The sequence below is a fragment of the Schistocerca serialis genome, chromosome 9 (genome assembly GCF_023864345.2).
Source record: "Schistocerca serialis cubense isolate TAMUIC-IGC-003099 chromosome 9, iqSchSeri2.2, whole genome shotgun sequence".
NCBI classification, from domain to species: Eukaryota; Metazoa; Arthropoda; class Insecta; order Orthoptera; family Acrididae; genus Schistocerca; species Schistocerca serialis.
The window spans coordinates 158,506,010-158,523,381 of NC_064646.1; positions in this window are offsets into that span (position 1 = coordinate 158,506,010).

Genomic DNA, 17,372 nt, shown 5'->3' on the forward strand with positions numbered 1-17,372 from the left:
GTTTCAGTGAAAGATTCGAGTTGCCTGCAAAATTCCCAGTTCATTGATAGTAATTGCGCACGTAAGTGCTAATTAATTAAAAAATATTTCCAATATACCTCCTGGCAACGGGCACCAGTGACGGCATGTCAGCATGGCGGACCATCCATTGAGGGGGGGGGGGGGGGCGAAGTAATTTTCACATTCACCATTTAATTAATTTAGAAAGTTCACAGGATGACGAAAATCCGTAAAATTTGGTAGCGTTACGTTCAAGTTTAAACTGCAGCCACGTTATCATCGAGGAACACTAAATCCTCCCATGTTCGGACCACTGGAGCCGAGACATGTATCCCAACTTCTGCACCAACAGGCTGTGACTCTCCATCGCCCTGAGGCAGCAGCAATCGTTACATATTTACAGAACATGGATATATAAACAATATACATTATGCACATACGCCTCAAAAAAGCTCCATATGGTGTGGAACATACAGCATCAAATCGCAACACGTCATTCCAGGAACATGAGCGAGGTAATAAATCGGCATGTCATTAATGAAACAACATTTACATAAAATGTCATGCATGTTGCACCGACTGCACAAGGTCATAATCACACAACAGATGGAAGGTGACTGAGAACCATATGCCATAAGCAAAGATTTTACGAACTACCAGCAGGTGGCTCTTCAGTAGTAAACATCTACATCTACATCTACATAGATGCTGTGCAATCCGCAGTACGGCGGGTGGCATAGGGTACCCCTTCCTGCACTAGTCATTTCCTGTCCTTTTCCACTCGCAAATAGAGAGATGGAAAAACGACTGCCTATACGCCTCCGCATTAGCCCTAATTTCTTGTGTTTTACGTCCGTGGCCCTTACGCGCGATGTATGTTGGAGGCAGAAGAATCGTTCTGCTGTCTGCTTCAAATGCCGGTTCTCTAAATTATCTCAATAGTGTTTCTCAAAAAGACTTCCGCCTTCCCTCCAGGGATTCCCATTTGGGTTCCTGGAACATGTCCGTAACACTTCTGTGTTGTTCGAACCTACCAGTAACAAATCTAGGCAGCCAGCCTCTGAATTGTTCGATGTCTTCCTTTAATGCGACCTGGTCGGATCCCTAACATTTCAGCAGTACTCAAGAATAGGTAGTACATACGTCCTAAATGCGGTCTCTTTTACAGATGAACCATATTTTCCGAAAATTCTCCCAATAAATCGAAGTCTATCCTTCACCTTCCCTACAGTTCCGTATCGCTTTACAACATTACGTCCTGCTTCAAGCAGGACATTATTAACTCCTTATCGGAAAATTACGGTTTTGCTTTCAGTACTCTTTCGCATTATCTTACATGTTTTTGCAGTTCGAGCTAGCTGCCATTCATTACACTAACTAGAAATTTTGGATGTCATGATATATCCACCTACAGTTACGAAAAAATTGCTCTGAGCACTATGAGACTTAACATCTGAGGTCATCAGTCCCCTAGAACTTAGAACTACTAAAACCTAACTAACGTAAGGACATCACACGCATCCATCCCCGAGGCAGGATTGGAACCTGCGACCGTAGCGGTCGCGCGGTTCCAGACTGAAGCGCCTAGAACCGCTCGGTGACACCGGCCGGCTACAGTTACGAAACATACAGAATTGTTCAAATGTGTGTGAGTTCCTAAGGGACCAAACTGCTAACGTCATCGGTCCCTAGACTTACACATTACTTAAACTAACTTATGCTGACAACAACACACACATCCATGCCCGAGGGAGGACTCGAACTTCCGCAGGGAGCGGCCGCGCAGTCCGTGACATGGAGCCTCAAACCGCGCGGCCACGCCGCACGACAAACTTCTTTTGGTCACCAGTATTCTGACTGATTTGAAGCGGCCCGCCACGAATTCCTCTCCTGTGCTAATCTCTTCATCTCAGAGTAGCACTTGCAACCTACGTCCGCAGTTATTTACTTGATGTATTCTAATCTCTGTCTTCCTCTATAGCTTTTGCCCTCAACAGCTCCATCTAGTACCATGGAAGTCATTCCCGCATCTCTTAAGAGATGTCCTATCTGTAGCACCACATTTCAAATCCTTCGATTCTCATCTTCTCCGGTTTTTCCACAGTCCATGTTGCACTACCATACAATGCTGTGCTCCAGACGTACATTCTCAGAAATTTCTTCTTCAAATTAAGGCTGGTATTTGATATTAGTAGACTTCTCTTGGCCAGGAACGCCCTTTTTGCCATTGTTAGTCTGATTTTGATGTCCTCCTTGCTCCGTCCGTATAGCGTCCCCAGTGAGATAATAAGAAAAGACTTAAAAACAGTATTTTTAAAGAAGAGACATTTCAAAATTGAATAATATATAGTCTTTTTTATCATGTAACCGTATTATAATAATTTTTCTGTGTTTCGAGTGCAAAGAAATATAGCAAAATGATCTAAAGAGAGGACAAGATACGCTCTTTTGTTAATTTTTTAGTCATCTTCAATTCTTTTCTTGTCCTGGTTGCGTGTAGACGGACATCTTGCGAGTGCTGGCAAATGTCAGCATATTTGTACTAATGAAGCAGATAATATATTGATTTAATATTATTGTGCACTTTTAATTTGTAAGAGGTGATCCCGATTTCATGTCCGCCTTCCTTTGAATTAACCTGCATTCGAGTAATTTACAGTTCAACAATCGCAGCAGCCGATGCAGCTAACGACGCCATTACGTGGCGATATTAACTTATAAAATTTAGCGGAAGCGAAATACTCGCCCGCTATTAACATAATATACATTTTTCTCAACAGCCACCCGACGTTGCAGAAAATAGGTAGCTTTAAGATTCTTATTTTCAGTACAACAGCCGAGAGCCAGAGGCAGGACTCCGACTACGAGGCAATGAGGACTGAGCTATTCCTTATCGCTGTATCTATAGTCTTAGAAAACTTCAACCGTATCTCGTCATTCCTTAGTGCTTCCGTATCCCACTTCTTTGCGTATTGATTCTTCCTGATTAATGTCTTAAACTTCAGCCTACTCTTCATCACTACTATATAGTGACCTGAGTCTATATCTGCTGCTGGGTACGCCTTATAATCCAGTATCTGATTTCGGAATCTCTATCTGGGCATGATGTAATCTAACCGAAATCTTAACGTATCACCCGACATTTCCAAATATACCTCCTCCTCTTGTGATTCTTGAACAGAGTCTTCACTATTACTAGCTGAAACTTGTTTCAGAACTCAATTAGTCTTTCTCCTCTCTCATTCCTTATCCCAAGCCCATATTCTCCTGTAACCTTTTCTTCTACTCCTTCCGCTACAACTGCATTCCAGTGCCTCATGACTAGTAGATTTTCATCTACCTTTACACACTGTATTACCCTTTGCATGTCCTCATACACTTTATCTATCTCTTCATCTTCAGCTTGCGACGTCGGCATGTATACCTGAAATATCGTTGTCGGTGATGGTTTGCTGTCGATTATGATGAGAACAACCCTGTCACTCAACTGTTCACAGTAACCCTCTCTCTGCCCTACCTTCCTATTCATAACGAATCCTACTCCCGTTTTACCATTTTATGCTGCTGTTGATATTACCCGATACTCATCTGACCAGAAATCCTTGTCTTCTTTCCACTTCACTTCACTTACCCCTGCTATATATAGATTGAGTCTTTGCATTTCTCTTCAAGATTTTCTAGTTTCCGTGCCACGTTCAAGTTTCTGACATTCCACGCCCCCACTCGTAGAAAGTTCTCTCTTCGTTGACTCCTCTCCCGGAGATTCGAATGAGGACTATTCCGGAATCTTCTGCCAATGGAGAGATCATCATGACACTTCTTCAATTACAGGCCACATGTCCTGTGGATACGCGTTACGTGTTTTTGATGCAGGGTTTTCCATTGCCTTCTACATCCTCATGCCATTGGGTACTTCCGATTCTTCCACCTTTAGGGGCAGTTTCCCATCCCTAGGAAAAGAGAGTGCGCTGAACCTCTGTCCGCTCCTCCGTCCTCTTTGACAATGTCGTTGGCAGAATGAGAGGGACTTCTTATGCTAGAAGTCTTCGGCAGCCAATGCTGTTTATTAATCAAAATTTAAGCAGTGGTGGGTTTCGAACTCGGGACATAAAACGATTCGATTATGTATCAAAGAGGCTACCCTTTTTTTTAATTAATTAAGGAAATGAATAAAACTGAAAATTCCCAAATGAAAGACATGAAGACATTGCGGATAGTACAAATACAAAAGAAACATGCTCCTGTAGCAATGAAATGAAATTCGTGTCGGGGGCGACACCTGCTCACGACCCGACGTTCGATAGAGCAAGAGAGCCATCTATCGACTCGTTCTCCAGACGTTGGTGTAAGACTGGGTCGTCTTCTCGAAATTAACTAAGGGTCCGTAAGTGTGATCGATGTCTGTCTCGGCTTCTTCGTCTATCTCATCTCTCACCCGTCACACCCCATCTGGCCGGCGGGTCGGTAAATGTAAGTCGTAAGTAATTAGCGAAGTCTTGTCTATATTTCTTATGCTGTTGCAGCTTCGTATGTCCATCCAGGAGAAAATGCCAAAAATCAATTTTGTCCTTTTCCGATTCGTTATACACGTAGCCCACCACCATTCCTCGCACCCATGTCACTGCATTGGTTTTTTGGACCGGGAAATAATATTCTTGGGGGAAAAAAAGTGTGTCTGATGAAATTGTGTGAGGAGCGGAGCGTAACAGGAACGCCAATATCTGTTGTGCCAAGTGCCACACTGGAGCCGTCCCACTACATGTTAAACGATGTTCATCAGTGTCCACTGTTGCGCAGCCTAAACATAGTGGAGTGTCTGCCAAATGAATCGCGTGCCGCCGTTGATTCGTTGCGAACTTCCTATTTGTCACCACATACCATGTTGAGCGTACCGACGTTGGGAGGTAAACGTTCCGTATAACGCGCCATATCTGTCGCCAGTTCTTGTCTGGGTACTTCTTTTCCAGGGTATTCCTGGGGCACCGGCGCAGTAAGAGTTGGTATACGTCTCGCGTCGTCGGTAGTCGTGTTGTTGGGAAGGAATCTCTGACATAGCTAAGCTCCAAAAAAAAAAAAAAACTTGAAATGTGACAGCTTCGGTGAAATATGGCCCACATCGACTGGGGGCAGCATTGAAGTGGGCGCTAGTACGAGGGCAGTTCAATAAGTAATGAAACACATTTTTTTTCTCGGCCAATTTTGGTTGAAAAAACCGGAAATTTCTTGTGGAATATTTTCAAACATTCCCGCTTCGTCTCGTATAGTTTCATTGACTTCCGACAGGTGGCAGCGCTGTACGGAGCTGTTAAAATGGCGTCTGTAACGAATGTGCGTTGCAAACAACGGGCAGCGATCGAGTTTCTTTTGGCGGAAAACCAGGGCATCTCAGATATTCATAGGCGCTTGCAGAATGTCTACGGTGATCTGGCAGTGGACAAAAGCACGGTGAGTCGTTGGGCAAAGCGTGTGTCATCATCGCTGCAAGGTCAAGCAAGACTGTCTGATCTCCCGCGTGCGGGCCGGCCGTGCACAGCTGTGACTCCTGCAATGGCGGAGTGTGCGAACACACTCGTTCGAGATGATCGACGGATCACCATCAAACAACTCTGTGCTCAACTTGACATCTCTGTTGGTAGTGCTGTCACAATTGTTCACCAGTTGGGATATTCAAAGGTTTGTTCCCGCTGGGTCCCTGGTTGTCTAACCGAACACCATAAAGAGCAAAGGAGAACCATCTGTGCGGAATTGCTTGCTCCTCATGTGGCTGGGTGACAATTTCTTGTCAAAGATTGTTACAGGCGATGAAACATGGGTTCATCACTTCGAACCTGAAACAAAACGGCAATCAATGGAGTGGCGCCACATCCACTGTCCTACCAAGAAAAAGTTTAAAGCCATACCCTCAGCCGGTAAAGTCATGGTTACAGTCTTCTGGGACGTTCAAGGGGTTATTCTATTCGATGTCCTTCCCCATGGTCAAACGATCAACTCTGAAGTGTATTGTGCTACTCTTCAGAAATTGAAGAAACGACTTCAGCGTGTTCGTAGGCACAAAAATCTGAACGAACGTCTCCTTCTTCATGACAACGCAAGACCTCACACAAGTCTTCGCACCCGAGAGGAGCTCACAAAACTTCAGTGGACTGTTCTTCCTCATGCACCCTACAGCCCCGATCTCGCACCGTCGGATTTCCATATGTTTGGCCCAATGAAGGACGCAATCCGTGGGAGGCACTACGCGGATGATGAAGAAGTTATTGATGCAGTACGACGTTGGCTCCGACATCGACCAGTGGAATGGTACCGTGCAGGCATACAGGCCCTCATTTCAAGGTGGCGTAAGGCCGTAGCATTGAATGGAGATTACGTTGAAAAATAGTGTTGTGTAGCTAAAAGATTGCGGAATAACCTGGTGTATTTCAATGCTGAATAAAACAACCCCTGTTTCTGAAAAAAAATGTGTTGCATTACTTATTGAACTGCCCTCGTACATCGGCCAACGCACCCGAGACATTGCGAAATTGAGCGCGCCACTGTCGGAAAATCGTACTGACGAATAACGCCCGTGCCTTTTCATATACGTTCACTAGACCAAGTCCACCCTCTCCAGGTGGTAGCGTAAGCGTTGTGTATCGGATCTTAAACAGGTGTCCCACACTCACGTAGGTTCCGAAAGTTGCTTGTATCCGTGATGCCATTGTGCGCGTTAAAGGCAGGACATGCGCTACGTGAGTGAGTCTCGGTGCTAGGTAGACGTTAACATAGGTCACCCTCTGAATCATATCCAACGTTCTTAATTTCTGTAACAGCACCGTTGTCCGCATCAGCTTCAATATGCGTCGGTAGTTATCCGCTGCTGTCCGCTGCACATCCGTGTGGAATGTAACACCTAGACATTTTATGGTCTTAACTAACAAGAGCAGGCCTTCCTCCCCCGGTTGTAATCCTCGACCGAAATTCATGCAGCGTGATTTCTGTAGATTAAGCACGCTTCCTGCCGCCATTCCATATCGCTGTATCCATGCCAACGCCGTACGTACGTCGTCGCCTGTCCTTGCCACCAGCATCATATCGTCAGCATAAGAGCGGCAGTGAAAGGTCAGTTGTGGCAACGGCACTCCCTCCAACCGTCTTCGGAGACCATATAGACAGGGTTCCAAAGCCATTGCATACAAAAATATCGAAAGGGGGCAACCTTGACGAACTGACCTTGAAATAACAATGTAGTCAGTGCCCCGCCCATTCACCGAGACCTTTGATCGTACGCCGTGTAACAGTCGCATGATCACTAGGATGAAGGCCTGTGGGATTCCCAATCTGCCCATCACCGCATGCAAAAAGGTATGATCCACTCTGTCGAACGCATGATCGAAGTCAATAGCGACGAGTGCCCCACGCACTCGGCATGCCGCCGCTAATGCGATGATATCTCGGTAGTCACTGAGCGCCGTATGTACGTTGCTCTTACCGCCGAGGCAAGTTTGATCTATGAGGAGTCTATCAGAAAGTGAAGACCGCAGGCGAGCCCCAAGGATGCGCGCGAAAATCTTATAGTCGCAGTTCAAGAGAGTGAGTGGTCTATAATCTCCTGGATTTCTGCCACCGCGTGGTTTGGGTATTGGGATGATGATACCCTCCGTGAATTCGGCAGGTATCTCAGTCTGCGGTAACAGGAGTTCGTTGTATATCTGAATCCAGGTCCGTCCCATGAGGTATGCAAAGGCGTGGTAAAATGCAATTGGGAAGCCGTCCTGTCCTGGGGACTTGTTCGGAGCCCCCCTGGCAATTGCGTCTGTCAGCTCGTCCTCTGTTATCGCTGTGATGAAAGTCTCTGCATCCAGTGGTGGTCCTCTATCTGGCATTTCCGAGATGACATCATGTAGTGTCTCGCGGTTCACATGTACAGGTCCATATAACTGGCGGAAATAGTCGGCAAACACATGCGCAATATCACGCTGGTGCACAACTTGCTGGCCAGTTTCAGAGATTAGTTCCCTGATCAATGTCCTGCGTCGTCGTTGGCGTTCACGTACCACGTGGTGCATGGAGGGGGTTTCGGCAGCAACTGTGTCCGCCAATCTCGCCCGGACCATTATACCTTCCATTCTTAGTCTCGTCAGCTGTAATAACTTGGCTTTTATCCTGCGCATGGCCGTGTGCCTTTCCGGCGATGGTTGTTGGGTCATCAGCTCCCTCAGGGCTGTAAAATAAAAATCAGCCGTTGTGCGGTTCCACTTCGATTTGTCCTGCCCGTATCGTATCAACGTTCTCCGTAACGTTGGTTTTGCGCATTTAATCCACCACTGGAGAACCGAGGTGTATGCTCATTGGCGGCGAACGCAGGTCTCCCAGGCCGCCTCTATCGACCGGTGACATTCAGTGTCACGTAAAAGTGCACAATTCATTTTCCAGTGACCTTTACTCCGCCATATCTTCTGACGCGTTAGTGAAATCGTACAGACGTACGCCATATGATCCGTAAAAGCCGCTGGCCAGATTTCGGCATCCAGTATCGTCGTCCGTAGAGCTCGTGTCACGTACACTCTATCAAGTCTACTCGCCGAGTGTCCCGTGACAAACGTATAACCCGGTCTGTCACCATGCTGCAGTTCCCAGGTATCCAGAAGCGCCATTTCGGTAATCAACGCACGCAGTTCCATGCATGGCACATAATGAGGTACTTGGTCCTTTTTGTCGACGACACAATTAAAGTCGCCGTCCACTATATAGTTATCAAAGCGTCCAGCGAACAACGGTGCTATCTCTTCGGTGTAAAAAGTCGCCCTTTCTTTTCGTTTGGTGGAGCCAGATGGTGCGTATAAATTGATGAAACGAACGCCGTCGACAGTGATCGCTATGCCGCGTGCCGAAGGGAGAGACCTGACGTCCTCCACTCCAATTCCTTCCCTGGTGAGAATCGCCACACCGCATCCACTTTCATCGTGCACTGAATAATGTGCCTCGTAACCGTAGAACTCTGGCGGCGATGTGAAACGCACTTCTTGTAGGAGTACAATATCCACGTCCGCAGCGCGTAACATATCTTTCAGCATTTGAATTTTAAGCGGTGTCCGTATGCCATTAATGTTTATCGTGGCAATGCGGTACGCCTGGCTTGTGTTCATCAGGTTGTAGGGCGGTGTCATTAAGCGTCCATCCGCACCCCCGGCGCTCCTCAACACACTAAGTTGGTCAACATTTCCCGACCCCTCCCGGCCTCTGGCCAGGACTGTCCTCAATCGTCGCGTTCGTATTTTCATCCTGTTCCTGTTGGTCCATTTCTTGCGCCCAGTCCCCCAGCATATTTCCGGAACTGGTCCAAGGATGGGAGGTAACATTGTCATCGCTCTGATGTTGGACAGCTGTCATCTCCACTTCCGCCTTCCGGTCACCAGAAGGAGAGTTCAAGTTATCGTCGCTGTGTAGTTCCTGCATCGTCATCTCGGTATCTGTTGAATCCACTGGTCTCAGGTCGATACTGTCGTTGTCGTCCACTTTCCCCTCGGGACTATGGCTATCGTCAGCAGAAGTCAGTCGACGCTTCTTTCTTCTCTTCGGCGAACGCTGTTTCCGTTGCCTTGCTTCCGCATCGGCTGTTGGGGTTGCGTATCCTCCGTCTTGGGCCTGGCCTATCACGCTCTCGGTGGAAGCACTGGCAGCCACCACGGATGAGCCTGGAGCGGCCATCAGCTGCATCTCTTCTGTGGTGTCCTGTGTCTGCTGTGGTGGAACCGGTGGTCGGAGTTCCAGCCCGTTGGTGTCCATGTTCTCTATAGGGGGCAGCTGCTGGTGCCCACCGGAAGTCACCCTCACGTCGCCTCTCAGGGCTTCCACAAAGGTCAATGGTAAGACAGTCGGCGGTTGTGGCGCCTGAACGTCATCCCGTGGAGTTTGCACTAAACGTCGCTGGAGGCATTCCGAGCGGACGTGACCTTCTTTCCCGCACCCCGATCAAGTGCGAGGTTGCCCATCATAGATTATAATCGCTCGACAACCTCCTATGTACAAATAAGAGGGGACGTGCTTTCGCAGTTCTATCCGTATTTGTCTCACCCCATTTAAAACGGGGTACGTGGTAAAACTCGTCCATTTTTCGGCCACATGGGATAGAACTGTACCGTATGGTCGAATGGCGTCGGTAACAAGTTCAGACGGGACCTCAAACGGAAGTTCGAAGACTCGTATAGTGCGGATCCCCATTCCCGCGTGATCGACTGTAACCGCACCAACATTCCCGTCGGCATGACAGAAACGATACCCGTTCGGTGATCGTTGTAGAAGTCTTTCGCAAGCAGCCTCGTCAACAAGCTTGACATAGACGACGCTTGAAACGAGCGATAAATTGATTCCCACGATTTCCTGTGGATCGATTCTTACCTCTTCTCTGAAGAAACGTTCAATCTCGTGTGCCTTTGGTCGTGTATAGTCGTTCGCAAAACTAAACTTCAAAGTCGTTTTTCTGTACGAGTGTGCCATCTCGTTCTAGACTCACAACACCGCACACGCGAAGCTGCTCCGGCGTAAACAAACAGGCGCGCGCACCACAGCGCGGCCGGCAGGCAACACGGTCCGGACTGTGTCACTGCCGAAGGCAGACTGACCCTTAAACCGCGGCAAATATACAGAACTTCAATTTGTTGAGGCCAGCATAGAGGAGAAATTACCTGCAATGAGTACGCAAAACAATGCAATATACCGAATTTTATATGTAATTACATGAAGCACGTAATCCAAACCAGAGTATATATGGATGACAGAATTCCCTTTATAAAATTTCTTTTATTTTTTTTATATTTTGAAGTCACAATTTATGTAACAATGTAAAAGTTAGTATTGTGTATCAACTGTACTAATTTACGGCATGATGACGATGATGACTCCCATACTCCTTCACAGAGCGTAGGGGAGCGACGCGGGAGACCCGCACCGCCTTACTAGGCAAGGTCCTAGTGGAGGTGGTTTGCCGTTGCCTTCCTCCGACCGTAATGGGGATGAATGATGATGATGAAGACGACACTACAACACCCACTCATCTCGAGGCAGGAAAAATCCCTGACCCCGCCGGGAATCGAACCCGGGACCCCGTGCTCGGGAAGCGAGAACGCTACCGAGAGACCACGAGCTTCTACTAATTTACTGCATATGTAGTCGAAATAATTAAAAGTCAAATACAGTGTGGAAAATGTATCGCCACTGAATAACCATAAAGAATATCGCTCGAGGTTTGGCTGACAACAATACGGAAACAGTGGACGACATACATGTCATGATACAAACGGGTGACAGAAGGGAACAACAAAATACTGCATTCTTTAAATTTCATACAGAAATCACCGAATTGTAGACTAATGCAAGTGCAATGTAAGGTGTTGGTGCTATCGTAACATGGTGGTCGAGGGTTACGTTTGGTGCAAAAGGCCAGAACTTAATTAGTGAATAAGTGTATGCTAGTAATATGCAAAACAGTCATGTAAGTGCCACATCGATATCTATATCATTATTTTTCTTAAAGTAAGGTGGCTGCTTGCCTAGTAACTCAGAATTGTAAGTATACTCGATACAGCTCTATGATAGAATTATTGCACATTTATGTCTATAGGGGACAGATGATTGGCAGGTTATTGCAACTTCCTGGCTGATAGGGAAATAGTGATAGGCAGTAAATTCCTCATTCTATGGTGATCTTGGGAATTATTTTATTGAACTGATGGAAGATATTATTTTTACAAAAGGAGTATTATCATTATGCGTTGAATGAGATGGATTTACTAACACAGATACTATTTTGAGAAAATTGGGATTCAAGGTCACAAATGAAGACATTTTACTTTATTGCGACAGCGTTTAGCTATGCATTCTTGGTTCAACATAGATATTGCTATCAGGGATTCCTTGCTGTTTTAATAAAGTTTGGTAATAATTAATATTAATGAATTGAAACAAGGAAAAGAATTTAATCATTGGTATGGAATAAATTTCCATACTGAGTTACATTTTTGTATTCCTTCAGTGATAATCTTACATAATTTTAATTTGTAATGAAATATTTTCACATTGCTTGCAGAGGCTTCAACTGTGAAATTTTGTACGCAAGAAATTTTTTTGACATGAATTTTTGAATACAGTTTCTTGAGAAAAAATTTTGTCTACAGAGTAACTCAGATCATCTTATGGCATTATCCAGCTCTATTACCTGATGAAGACTGCTTTGTGAGATATAAATTTTATGAGAACCAAGTTTACGTTGTATGTACTTAGGAGACCGCAGCACGCTCCCACGATTCTCGGTAATTAGAGGCACCTCAGAAATTAAGATGCGCCTTTTCTACGATAACAGTTGCACGGCGATTTCTGTTCTGACACTGGTAAGACAAATGCAGCAGATATGCGTTTACAGCTTCACAGGGTCAAATAACAGTGTTAGGTTCAATTATTCTCATTAAAGTCCAGAGATTTTTTTAACAAACAGTGTTTGTTCGGAAGGACATACACCACCGGCCCTTAAAATTACTACACCACGAAGATGACGTGCTACAGACGCGAAATTTAACCGACAGGAAGAAGATGCTGTGATATGTAAATGCTTAGCTTTTCAGAGCATTCGCACAAGTTTGGCGCCGGTGGCGACACCTACAACGTGCTGACATAACGAAATTTTCCAACCGATTTCTCATACATACACAGCAGTCGACCGGCGTTGCCTGGTGAAATGTTGTTGTCATGCCTCGTGTAAGGAGGAGACATGCGTACTATCAAGTTTCCGACTTTGAAAAAGGTTGGATTGTAGCCCATCGTGATTGCGGTTTATCGTACGCGACATTGCTCCTCGCGTTCGTTCGAGATCCAATGACTGTTAGCAGAATATGGAATCCGTGGGTTCAGGAGGGTAATACGGAACGCAATGGTGGATCCCAACGGCCTCGTATCACTAACAGTCGAGATGACTAGCATCTTATCCGCATGGCTGTAGCGGATCGTGCAGCCACGTCTCGATCTCTGAGTCAACAGATGGGGACGTCTGTAAGACAACAACCATCTGCACGAACAGCTCGACGACGTTTGCAACAGCGTGGACTATCAGCTCGGAGACCATGGCTGCGGTTACCCTTGACGCTGCATCAAAGGCAGGACCACCTGCGGTGGTGGACTCAACGACGAGCCTGGGTGCACGGACTGCAGAACGTCATTTTTTCTGATGGATCCAGGTTCTGTTTAAAGCATCATGATGGTCGCATCCGTGTTTGGCGACATTTCAGTGAACGCACATTGGAAGCGTTTATTCGTCATCGCCATACTGGCGTATCACCCGGCGTGATGGTATGGGGTACCATTGGTTACACGTCTCGGTCACCTCTTGTTCGCATTGACGGCACTTTAAACAGTGGACGTTACATTTCAGATGTGTTACGATCCGTGGCTCTACCCTTCATTCGATCCCTGCGAAACCCTAAATTTCAGCAGGATATTGCACGACCGCATGTTGCAGGTCCTGTACGGGCCTTTCTGGATACAGAAAATGTTCGACTGCTGCCCTGGCCAGCACATTCTCCAGATCTCTCACCAATTGAAAACGTCTGGTAATGGTGACCGAGCAACTGGCTCTTCACAATACGCCAGTCACTACTACTGATGAACTGTGGTATAGTGTTGAAGCTGCATGGGCAGCTGTACCTGTTCACGCCATCCAAGCTCTGTTTGACTCAATGCCCAGGCGTATGAAGGCCGTTATTACGGCCAGAGGTGGTTGTTCTGGGTACTGATTTCTCAGGATCAATGCACCCAAATTGCGTGAAAATGTAATCACATGTCAGTTCTAGTATAATATATTTGTCCAATGAATACCCGTTTCTCATCTGCATTTCTTCTTGGTGTAGCAGTTTTAATGGCCAGTAGTGTATTTCATTTATATTCTCACAGTCAGATTTGTTTCTCATTCTCGCAGACAGATTTAGTTCGTAGCTGAAAACGTGAGTTTAGCTTATGGATGGTTATCATTTCTATAAATGGAATTTGAAGTGTCCCGTGGTCGGCAGGAAAGAACTAACGATCAAGTTTGAACACACTTTATTATAACTAAAACGTCTTCTTAGCATGCACTGATTTCCTAACGCCAGAACAACAAGAAGCACAACAATTGTTGTGGTGGGAAACTCCAGATAGGAGAACAAGGCAATGAAAAGAAAATAATAACCAAAATAGTACTCTACACAATTACAAAGACGCAACTTTCTACTGAAAGCTGCGGAAAGTGTCTATTAGGCTAGAGCGGGCGTAAGTATTGCCCAGAGCTGTCCTAACTGTAGGTACACACTGCCGGTCTCACTCTGCTGGCTTGGTTATAACACCGATTCGGCGGAGTGCTACATGTAGTCACTTTAGTTCCAACTGATGGAGCTCTGTCATGGCTTTTCACGAAGTAGTGCCGTAATTATGCGGAAAGTCTGTTGATGTTTAGATCCACTGGCGATGTTTTTATCTGAGCTCTTGAATGGAGGTCGGCAGCCCACCTTGCTTGGCTGTTATGTGGGCCCTCTAACTAATAAGGGGCCGCTACGACAGAATTTTTTGGTGTGCAACAGCTTACATGCATTAAAAGACTATACATACAGAAAGAGATAATCCAGAAATAAAGCAGACTGATGCACATTCACATAATCGTCTTTAGGTTTTTTATTTATTGAAATAAGTTTCACAGTTGCTACAGATTTGACGACAATGACAGGGCTAGACTAGGTTTAATAATCACAGATCCACCAGGCAGTCCTGACCAGTTGTTTCTGCCGCAGCTACAGAAAGTTCACCCCAGTTCGTTGTTGACTGTACTTGGCCGAACCATTAGAGATGACGGGTGTGCTAACCGTTTTCCTCTAGTCACACACAGCAGGTGGCGACTGAAAACCTGTAGAGAACTTTTAAAATTCTATAGAGAGAGAGTTATTTTTCTTTCGTTGCTTACCGCAACCTCGCAGATGTGATAGTGTACAGAGAAGTGCAAGTGGCTCTGCAGGCGAATAAGGGAACAGGTCACGTGCTTGCAGAGTCGCACCTTCCCGCCTCACTGCTTTCGCGGAAGCTGGCCCTTTGTTGAGGCCGGCATCAATGCCTTGCAGGAGGTCAACGGACCGTGCTGAGCTGCGGATGGGCACTCCGATATCTTGGCGGTCGGGACATTGTCACCACCTGCCGACGCCAGCACGTTGCCCGACCGCGAGCCGAACGACGCTCCAGCCCTCGCCAAAAGCTGCCAACGCAGACACTGCCGCCTATGCAACCGCGAACAACGCCATAAGCGCAGACACCGCCGCGTCGCGAGATCACTGACGGCGAGGGAACCATCGTAGAGCCCGTCACACCGTCGCTAACAATCGGAAGTCATTAAAGGTCAAGTAGCACTTCACAATCCTCTTTTGTCGCTGACGCAGCGCAGGCTGTGTTCGGTCAGATCCTGGGTGCAGAATTGTAGCGGTACTGGGCAGTAGAATTGAAGGCTGGGACCGACCGACTGAGTAGAGTTAGAAACTGAAAAAAGTACATTTATTTAAACAATAACGCCGGCAATACGTGGCAAATGACAATTCCCGTCTCGAAATACAACTTCATTTCAAGTAACTAACATCTTAAATACTTATACAGTGACAGGAAAAAACAATCGCTACACCGAGAAGGAGTTGTGCGGCATAAACGAAACGTGATAGCTATGTCTAGACATCTGAAAGATGATCTCTACTCAAATTTCACACCAGTCACATAAGAGTGGCGCTAGTAGCGCCGCTACGAGGATGGAAATCAAGTTTATAAGTTAAAGACATAAAGCCTGAAAATGAGTCCGTGATCATATCTCGGCATTTTATTTTACAGTTCCATATTGATCACACACACTTTTACACTTCACTATAATCGGTTTCGGCTACTGCCATTTTCAGATCTCTTACAAACAAAAATAGTATGTAGCTAACTAAGTTCAGTCTGCTTACGCAAAATCTGTAAGAGGCCTGGTGCTACATACGAAAGATGACATGTCATACTAAACATATAGGTTCAAAATGTGTGTGAAATCTTATGGGCCTTAACTGCTAAGGTCATCAGTCCCTAAGCTTACACACTACTTAACGTAAATTATTCTAAGGACACACCCACACTCCGATGCCCGAGGGAGGACTCGAACCTCCGCCGGGACCAGCCGCACAGTCCAAAACATATAGGTACATAGTAAGTTCTGGTGATGATGACACGCGTTTGGTATTTATAAAAAAGAACTGAGGCCAGCAGAGGACACTATAGCTACGGTATATGAGTAACAAGTATCGCAAATATAACAGTTAAAATGCGGTATACGTAGTCATTAATTAAAATTACGTCACACAGCAAAAACTGACAATAAAACATGTACTGACATACTATACGTGGAATTAGATCTATACATAAAATCCACGTAAAAACTGGAAATATTAATAATATAAAGCTCCTAGCCTGGCAAGGTGAAACATACAATCGTGTAAAAGCCAGTATAAAAACTGTAAGATTAAAATCACATCTATAAAATCTTCCAGCATGACAAATCCTTGACTTTAGCCGCGATTATTAATTAAGCCAGCCGGAGTGGCTGAACGGTTGTGGGCACTACAGTCTGGAACCGTGCGAACGCTACGGTCTCAGGTTCGAATCCTGCCTCGGGCATGGATGTGTAACTGGGTTTTCTCTTTTGATGCTAGTCAATTGTCAGGATGAGCATTACTGCAAAGGGCGTTTGATTCTAAAGCATTATGACAGGGTGAAAAAACACTAAATAAATTACTTTTTCTCTCTTAACAACATATGGGCAAGGTGGGTTCTTCCTTGGATCAGGTATGAGGTAGAATGAAACAGCATTTTTACATAAGATAACTTTTATTGAAGATTTGTACAACAGTTTTCTTACTGGATTGTTCTGGCTGGGAGAGCGGCAGCTGTGTCGTTTGCGAAGCCTTCATGCTGCGTGAGCGGCGGCGTCTGATTACGCCTGGCGGTGTGTATCTCGTGTCGCCGTTTCGCCCAGTTGACTGGAGAAGCGTATCGTGCTGTGGCCCGTTTAATTATTGAAAACGAAGTCGTGAATCGGATGGTGATAACTTGGATGTGGCGTCCCAGTGTTTCTCTTCTCTAAGCGGCCGCGTGTGTCAGCGTTGTGCGTCGGCCAGCGTAGCGGCGCTGTGGGGCAAGGCCAGTGTACCGGACTCGAACAACGGACTCCAGCTTGCCAGTCTTCGGCTGTCAGATCTTCATACCCAACTCACAGGTGACTGCTGATGTGAGGCCATCTCCTTCTCGTCCTCACTAGTCACTCTGGTACGTAACAATCGGTCTTCAAATACCTTATAACTTCTGTCTTCTGG